Source organism: Mustela nigripes, chromosome 10 (assembly GCF_022355385.1).
Source record: "Mustela nigripes isolate SB6536 chromosome 10, MUSNIG.SB6536, whole genome shotgun sequence".
In the NCBI taxonomy this organism is placed as follows: Eukaryota; Metazoa; Chordata; class Mammalia; order Carnivora; family Mustelidae; genus Mustela; species Mustela nigripes.
In genome coordinates, this window is record NC_081566.1 from 15,229,804 (window position 1) to 15,240,005 (window position 10,202).

Sequence of the window (10,202 nt, forward strand, 5' to 3'; positions counted from 1 at the left end):
AGTAAAGAAGAAAATCCAGTGGAGGAATTTGGTCCCCCAGAATTTGACTTCTGTTCAGTATGAACACTGTGATCAGTTTCTCTCCTTCTGGAGACTTTCTTCTCTTGGCTTTCAAGACATTAGTTCCTTCCTCGTTATTATAGCACATTACTCCATTCTGGCAGTCCCTCCTAGCTCTGCAAGGACCACTTTTTCTCTCTCTACTACTTATGTGTAGATGTCTTCCCAGTTTTCTTGTTACTTCTCTTCTTCATTCGCATTAAACTGGCCCAGGATTGTATGGCTTCAAAGCTACTGAAATTCTGGTGATATTTAATTGTTTTTCTCCTGAGTTCCAGACCAGGAAATCCAATGACCTAGTAGACAACTTCACTGTACGTTCCACAAACATCTCAACTCAATACTTTAAAAAAATAATAATATACCAACGAACAACAATCCTTCAGTATTCTCTACCTTGGGTGAATATCATTATCATTTATGATAGTCCCAGTTGCCCTAGTAAGAAAATAAAATTATTTTTGATCCTATCTCTCCCTCCACAAAGTTGGTATCCAATCCATCTTCAAGTACTCTTGATTTGTCTGATTATCTCTAGAAACAACCATTTTATCTGCACTGCTACTATTTCAGGTTTCTCATAATTTTGCAACTCTGCCTCCTTTCAATCATTTTTATAACGACGAAAAAAATCTAACTCTCCTAACAGTTGTTGTGAGAATTTCTTCTGAGAAAGAAATACTCTTTATGAGACTATGCCTTGATACACCTGCTTGGGTTCAGTTGGATCCACCCAAGACAGAGATGTCCACAGGAATCAGACATGGAAGCAGAGGGCATGCTGTTCAAATAGAGGGAAAGGCATTACTACTTCCTAGACTATTCCAAAAAGAACTGTGAAAATCATGGTGGTCCAATAGGGAAAAAGTAGAGATGAGTGCTCAAAGCAACCCAGTAAAGCCCTAGGGCAGTGGATTGCCAAGGATATTTTGGGAATAATACTTTATTTTCCATCAGTTTACATCTCAAGGATGTATCTTCCCTAAGAAATCTGTGCAGTTTTCAAAACCAAACGAAATGAATCCACGCTATCAAAACTAAAAAACAAATAAAAATACAAAGACTATGTAAACAAAATGGAACTGTTGTTATATTGTGTGTTTGAAACTGAAGGAGAGAATTGGATGTCTGATTAGGACTGATGTTGAATGAGAACAGGAGCCAGAGACTGGGGAGGGCAAACAGGAATTCCCTGGAAAACAGCAGAGATCTATGAGAAGACCATAGACTTGGGAGAACCCAAGGGCGTTTCCATTGTGTCCCTGGGCAGGGTCAATGCTGCTGACATCTGGATTACACACATGTCACAGTATGGTCAGAGCCATTATGTTTTCAAAAGCACAAATATATCTTTCCAAAATTCTTCAATAACTCTCTAGCTTCCAGAGAGAACCTAATTTCTTCTTGGTGAACATATGACTTGCAATGTGCACCATCATCCCCCACCATTTCTGCCTCAGTCTGTAAACTCTAGTCACATACAGCTAGTGAGCCTACCCTCTGTGCATTGCCATTCACCTTCTCTTCTCTGATTAGCTTAGCTCATAGTTTGATAAATTTTAAAAAATATTTCCCTGTCCTTTCCCTCTTCCTTTCCCTTCCTCCTTCATTCAACATGTGAATCATCTGCTTTGCCTATTCATAAGGTTGGGAGTTGGAGAAAGGATATTTTCATTTCTTTGAATGCATATGTACCAAAATATTTGAATGGATATGTAACAGAACAGATATTGGTGATGTCAGATGGAGAAAATAATATCCATTGGAAATGTTGTAAAGGGAAAGCACATATTTGGAAGAAATTCAGTAGGTATACTTATATAATTAGAGATAGTAGCTAAGTAATCAAAAGCTAGTTTTATATATATATGTAAAAGGACGATTACAATGGCCCTCTAACTCCCAGGCTGCACAAAGAAGAGGTCATGTGCCGACACAACCTCAAGGGGGCCATTTGCAAAAGTTCTCACCAGGAACCACGAAAGCTACCACCTTGATTTTGGACTCCCCAGCCTCTAGAATTATTAGTAATAAATGCCTTTTGTTTAGGCACCGCCCCTCCTAAAATAAAAGATAATTACAATGCAAGGTGGAAAATGTGATGGAAATAGCCTGCAAAAAGTCCTAAGGGATTACATTAAAAGGACACCTGACCCAGTTTCAAGGATCAGCGAACTCCATTGTTTTTTAACTCTAGGTGCCTGGATCTATAGGACAATGGGAAGCTATTTTCAGTATTTCAGTATAAAATAACCAGTAGAAATGGCTCATTTACTATGGCAAAGCTGCCCATGTTAATTAAAAGGTCAACTTTCTTTGCTTTAGCCTGGAATAATAATTAGTACACTATGGAGATACTAGTTATCCCTAAGCTCCTTAGAAGCTTTGATGGGCAGTTATGTCTTTGATGAATAAAGCTCAGCTAATACGTTGCTTTACTCAATGAAGTTTGGTAGATAAAGATCTTTCAAAAAAGGGGGTCTCAGTGTAAATATAAGGAAAGAGATCCTTATTATAAAATTGTATGTCAATTACACTTCAATTAAAGAAGAAAGAAAAGAGGTCCCTGTTGGCAGACAAACTGGAAAAAATGTAGTTAAAAAACCATTTTCATACTATGGAAACCAGAAAAATGGCATTTGTTGATATAATAATAGTTTGTACATATCAGCTGTACTTTGTCTCTCCCAGAGTGGATTTGGTTCTTCATTCCCATTTGACTCCCTCCTGAGCTATGACACAAAACTGTACAAGCCCATCTTCCATTCACCACCTAAATGTCAGCTGCCTCAACTCCAAACCCCACTATGTCCTTGGGGCTGGGGGAGGGGACCTGTCCTGTTCTCAGGCATTTTGCAGTTGGCTAACTTGACAGTATGTTCAAACTGCAAGAGTCTACACAAAAGAAGAGACTTCTCTGTTGGTTCAACATTCTTGAGAATGCCACTATTGAGATAGACAAAAGTCAGCAGTCCCTGGGGGAAGGGCCATATCTTCAGCACCTGAGCCAACAGTTACGGTTGTGCTAACACTGACATGTGAGCGAACACTCACTGGTGTGCACAACAGAACACTTTTCTCACCCTGATCCTCCACAACTACCAAACTGGAAACTTCAGTGATGAATACCGGAATGGGAAAAAGGAGGTTTTGAGGAGTCACTACTGTGTTTAGGGAGCATTGACAAGTCTGCTTCTACTTACCTACCCCTGTTGCTAGAGCAATTTGTCTCTCCTAGGCTTCACTTTCTTCTCCTAAGTAGTGGGGATTCTAATATCTGTTTTGTTTGGTTGTTTTAAATCAATGTAGGTCAAGTCCCTTATAGATAGTTGGACTTTTTCTTAACATTTTGTCATGAGCATCTACCCTCACCAAGCCCATCTTTTATATCATCCCCACCTTGGCCCCATTCTATTACTGTATCTTTTCCTCATTCACAAATTCTTTCCATTTCTCTAAAAACAGTGCCTGCTTCTTAGACTTCTATTTTAACTGCTGTGATAAAGTATAATTTCAAACTGATACTTCTCTATTTCTCAGTTCTCTGATTTAAGCAAAACCTGTTTCATTACCCTCCTGGTGATTTCTATTTGCCTCTCTATAGATGGCAGGTGCAACTTTCATTTGTGGCAATGGGAGTGTTCTTCCTGGGAAATCAATTCAAAGGAACCCCAGCTGGGGAGGAAAAGAGTTTCAGGCGAAAAACAACAGCAGAGACATTTGCTCTGTAAGGATGTCTAGGCCTTTCAGTGTTTCCTTGGGTGCTGCTTTGGGTAGGAGTGCCCTCAGAGGGGACCGAAGTGGGAAATCACTTGGGTCCTGTGTTCTTAAGACATTTAGAACTAGTTTGCTATAATTTGCCATGTAATAATACATTTCCAGGTACGTAGAAAAATGTTTTTTTGTTTCTGTTTTTGCCTGTGGAAAAAAATGTTTTAAAGTGGTTTCATATCTTATTTGATTCTCCTAGCAGCCCTTTCCAAGAGCTGTGAAATCCTGGAGCTGAGAGATAGCTTCAGTTCATTTAGGTCAATGTATTCCTCTTCCGGCAAAGGAATCTCACTCTGGGGACATTAAGTAGTGAAAATCTGGGACCAGAACCATCGTTGCCATCTCTGGGTCTGTGCCCTTTAATTGTACCCTTTATTTACTGTGCCTTTCTATCAACCTCAAGCAGATCATCAGTCTCATACCCCCCACTTCCTTTCACTTTCCATTATGGAAGAACACATTTTGGGTTCTAGGTTAGTTCTAGATTTTTTGCAGGCAGTGGAACAAAAGGCTTTACATTTCTTTCTTTTTTTTTTTTAATTTTTTCAATTTATTTATTTTCAGAAAAACAGTATTTATTATTTTAGGCTTTACATTTCTTATACTAAAAAAAGGTTTTGATTAAATAGTTCTTGCTCTGAGGCATGTGTTCAATGTTTTGCATTTTAACCACGTATCAGTGATACTTTACCTAACCCAGCGATACGTTGGTTCCCTCATTTGATTCCTGGAGAGAGAAAGTCATTTACTATTAGAGAAATGGAAGGAGGGTAGGTTTGGTAATCTACCACTCATTCTAATGCTTGTGGGAGTTTTCTTTTTCTTTTTAAAAGATTTTATTTATTTATTTGACAGAGAGCAAGAGATCACAAGTAGGCAGAGAGGCAGGCAGAGGGGGAGGAGGAAGCAGATCCCCTGCTGAGCAGGGAACTCGATGAAGGGCTCGATCCCAGGACCCTGAGATCATGACCTGAGCCGAGGCTTAGCCTGCTGAGCCACCCTGGTGCCCCTTGTGGGAGTTTTCAGTCAATATATTTATTTGATAAGGAAAAGATCCGAAATGAGAACTAAGGAGCCACTTCAGAAATATCTAGCAGAGTTCCCAGTAACCCACCATCCAGGCTTGCTGATTAAAAACTCGGTTGGGGACGTGGCAGGTCCTGGGAACGTACGTGAGGGTCCTTATTCCTTTACTTTTGAATCCGAGTTAGCTGGATTAGCAGAGTTGATTTTGACCTGACTAGTCACACTGTCTCATCTTGGAGGAGGTGAAAGAGAAAAAAAATGGCCAGTGACTTGACATAGGAGACAGACTTTGCCTAAGTCAGCTTACCACAAGAAGTCTCATGGGGGGTCCCATGGTAACTTTAAGGAAGTGTAACCTTTCCTACTGTATACAAAACTTGTGCCTCTAGTTCTGAACTCAGATCAGCAACTCCTCCTCCAAAGGAGAGGGGTTAGAGAGACCAGTGTGGGGTCAGGACGGGGAGACAGAGCAAAGAAGCTCCCCACCCACCATCAAGACTGACCTCAGAGAGCCACTATGAGACTTGAAAACATTAATGTGAGCCAACTCCTTAGGATATAATAAAGGCCCACATGATTGAGTTACTCTCATATCAGGGTGTTCCTTATCCTCTAGGGAACTGTGATAACACCAAGATGAATCCCATCATTCAGGAAATGCAAACATGTGAACTTCACTGGGGAAGGGAGCTCCCTGGTAAGATGTTTCTATTAGTGGAGGATTCGTCTTTGTGGGCAGTGATCAATGAAGCTGCAAGAATCCTTTCATTTCTACAGCTGACGTTGAGAAATCATCTTCCAATTTCTAGAGACTTAGCAGGTTTTTGTTCAGTTAGAGTTTACATTTTTACCCCAGAAATCCTTTTAAAGGGCTTATCTCCTGTTCATGATGCTTTCACACTACAACATCTATTTTTTATGTCACTGACTGAATCATTCGAGGTTAATAGAAAACTCTCCCTCTTACTAAGGCCCCTGAAGAGCCCCTTCTAATAATGCTGCCTATCAATGTCCTCTCCAAGCTGTGAATTTCCATGGCGCTAGGATATACAAGTGCTCTGTTAAATTCTGGACATTGATTAGAAATCCAGGACCTATGTGACTCCAAATATTTTTTAGATCTTGCCATGAAACAGGATTAAAAAAGTATCTAAGAGCACATCCTCAGAGCTAGACAGCTGGAGTTTAATCCAAGCTCCATTTACATGTTCTGGGGTCCTGGGCAAGTTACAAAATCTCACTTGTGTTAGTTTCCACATCTGCAAAATGGAAGTAATAATAGTACAATCTAATAAGATTATAAGAGTTAATACGTATAAAGCACTTAGAGGCATGCCCAATGCTTATAGTAAACATTATTATTACTATTATTTTATAACTAAAAATAATATAAAGCTCCCTTTCCATAATTCTTTATAAGAACCATGTAATTTATGAAATAATACCATGACCTGACTTCCTTGCTCTTTGGCAATGTCCTCTCTGGGTCTTTGGTTACTTCATTGTTGGAAAGATGCCACTAAGTGCAAGAAAATAATAAGCAGTTTTGGAAATGAACAATACAGAGATGAAGAAAAATAATACAGTTGCAGAGGCAAGGAAAGCCTCACACCTGGAACATATTACATGTCTATCCTACTGCATGTATGCAGGGTAACGGAGGAGGCTGACATGGCAGACACGCCCCTGAAACTAGAAATATCCTGAGAAGTTAAGATACCTATGTCCAATTGGACTTTCTTAAATCATCCATGTCAGAGTCAAATCTATTTCCACTTTCAGAGCAATAATCTCTTTATTCTTATATAAGATTTTACCAACCACTAGTGAGTTTCCATGTGATGTTTCCTTAAGTGCTTCTTGCTGGCTTAATCCTATTTGGTCCCTGGATGGTCCTCTGTGAAAATGAAGAGGTTCTGGTTAGCACCAACCACACATTTTTTTATATACTTGAGTTCTAATTACTTCACTTATCTTCTGACTAGGAATCTTTACTCCACCACAGTCTTTGGTGTTAGTTTTTTTTTTTAACCTTTATTGGGAATTTTGTTTATTAATTAATTTATTTATTTACTTCCATCATTATTATTATTACCTCATTTATTACATCATCCCACCAGCATCATTATCAATAGTAGTGCTGTGTGGCACATGTGGGTTCTTACTGAATAGACATCAGTGTTATAGCTAGCCTCAAACTACCTTTCTAGTCTTATTTACTATTCTTCCTCTCCCCCATTCTAATTTCTAAGATTAACATACGATGTATTATTTGTTTCAAGGGTACAGGTCTGTGTTTCATCAGTCTTAGACAATTCACAGCACTCACCAAAGCACATACCTTCCCCAATGTCCATCACCCAGCCTCTGCATCCCTCCTACCCCCTGCCCTCTGGCAACTCTCAAGTTTGTTTCCCGAGATTAAGAGTCTCTTACAGTTTGTCTCCCTCTCTGGTTTCATCTTGTTTCCTTTTTCTCTACCTTCCCCTATGATCCTCCATCTTATTTCTCAAATTCATCACGTCAGTAAAATCATATGATAATTGTCTTTCTCTGATTGATTTATTTCACTTAGTGTAATACCCTCAAATTCTATTCACATCATTGCAAATGGCAAGATTTCAGGTTTCCTGGTGGCTGCATAGTATTCCATTGTATATAGATACCACATCTTCTTTATCCATTCATCTGTCGATGGACATATAGGCTCTTTCCTTAGTTTGGCTGTTGTGGACATTGCTGCAATTAATATTCAGGTACACATGCCTCTTCAGATCACTACATTTGTATCTTTAGGGTAAATACCGAGTAGTACAATTGCTGGGTTATAAGGTAGCTCTATTTTCAACTTTTCGAGGAACCCCCATACTGTTTTCCAGAGTGACTGCACCAGCTTGCTTTCCCACCCACAGTGTAGGAGGGTTCCCCTTTCTCTGCATCCCCACCCCTCTCCTGTCATTTCCTGACTTGTTAATTTTAGCCATTCTGACTGGTGTGAGGTGGTATCTCACTGTGGTTTTGATTAGTATTTTCCTGATGCCAAGTGGTGTAGAGCACTTTTTCATGTCTGTTGGCCATCTGGATGTCTTTGCAGAAATGTCTGTTTATGTCTTCTGCCCATTTCTTGATTGGATTATTTGTTCTTTGGGTGTTGAATTTGATAAGTTCTTTAAATATTTTGGATACTAGCCCTTTTTCTGATATCACATTTGCAAATATATTCTCCCATTCTGTCAGTTGTATTTTGATTTTGTTGGCTGTTTTCTTTGCTGTGCAAAAGCTTTTTATCTTGATGAAATCCCAATAATTTATTTCATTTTTGCCCTTGCTTCCCTTGCCTTTGGTGATGTTTCTTGAAAGAAGTTTCTGTAGCTGAGCTCAAAAAAGTTGCTGCCTGTGTTCTCAGGATCTGGATGGATTCCTGTCTCACACTGAGGTCTTTCATCTATTTTGACTCTATTTTTGTGTGTGGTGTAAGGAAATGGTTCAGTTTCATTCTTCTGCATGTGGCTGTCCAATTTTCGCAACACCATTTGTTGAAGAGACTGTCTTTTTTCCATTGGGCATTCTTCCCTGCTTTGTCAAAGATTGGTTGAACATAAAGTTGAGGGTCCATTTCTGGGCTCTCTATTCTGTTCTATTAATCTATGTATCTGTTTTTCTGCTAGTACCATATTGTCTTGATGATGACAGTTTGTAATAGAGCTTGAAGTCTAGAATTGTGAGGCTGCCAGCATTGGTTTTCTTTTTCATCATTCCTCTGGCTATTTGGGGTCTTTTCTGGTTCCATACGAATTTTAGGGTTATTTGTTCCATTTCTTTGAAAAAAGTTGATGATATTTTGATAGAGATTGTATTAAATGTGTAGATTGCTCTAGGTAGCATAGACATTTTCACAATATTTGTTCTTCCATTCCAGCAGCATGAAATGTTTTTCCATTTATTTGTGTCTTCCTCAGTTTCCTTCAAGAGTACTCTGGTTTTCTGAGTACAGATGCTTTTCCTCTTTGGTTAGGTGTATTCCTAGGTATCTTAAGGCTTTGGGTGCAATTGTAAATGGGATTGACTCCTTAATATCTCTTTCTTGTATTTCATTGTTGGTGTATAGAAATGCAACTGATTTCTGTGCATTGATTTTATATCCTGACACTTTACTGAATTCCTGTATGAGTTCTAGCAGTTTTGGAGTGGAGTCTTTTGAATTTTCCACATAAAGTATCATATCATCTGCAAAGAGCAAGTGTCTGACTTCTTTGCCAATTCAGATGCCTTTTATTTCTTTTTGTTGTCTGATTTCTGAGGCTAGGATTTCTCGTGCTATGTTGAATAGCAGCGGTGATAGTGGACAGCACTGCTGTGTTCCTGACCTTAGGGGAAAAAGCTCTGTTTTTCTCCATTGGGAATGACATTCACTGTGGGTTTTTCATCAATAGCTTTTATGATGTAGAGGTAGGTACCCTCTATTCCTACACCGTAAAGAGTTTTGATCAAGAAAAGATGCTGTATTTTTTTCAAATGCTTTTTCAACATCTATTGAAAGTATCATATGGTTTTTGTTTTTTCTTTCATTAATGTATTATATCACATTGATTTGTGGGTGTTGAACCAACCTTGCAGCCCAGGAATGAATCCCACTTGGTTGTGGTGAATAATCCTTTTACTATACTCTTGGATCCTACTGGCTAGTATTTTGGTGAGAATTTTTACATCCATGTTCGTCAAGGATATTGGTCTGTAATTCTCCTTTTTGATGGGGTCTTTGTCTGCTTTAGGGATCAAGGTCATGCTGGCCTCATAAAATGAGTTTGGAAATTTTCCTTCCCTTTTTTGTTTTTTTGGAACATATTCAGAAACATAGGTATTAATTCTTCTTTAAATGTTTGGTAGAATTCCCCTGGGAAGCCATCTGGCCCTGGGCTCTTGTTTGTTGGGAGATTTCTGATGACTGTTCAATCTCCTTACTGGCTATGGGTCTGTTCAGGTTTCCTATTTATTCCTGATTCAGTTTTGGTAGTATATATGTTTCTAGGAATGAATCCCTTTCTTCAAGATTGTCAAATTTGCTGGTGTATAGTTACTCATAATAAATTCTTATAAGTTCTAGCAGTTTTGGAGTGGAGTCTTTTGGGTTTTCCACATATAGTATCATATCATCTGCAAAGAGTGATAATTTGACTTCTTCTTTGCCGATTTGGATGCCTTTAATTTCCTTTTGTTGTCTGATTGATGAGGCTAGGACCTCTAGTACTATGTTGAATAGCAGTGGTGATAATGGACATCCCTGCCGTGTTCCTGACCTTAGCGGAAAAGCTTTCAGTTTTTCTCCATTGAGAATGATATTTGCT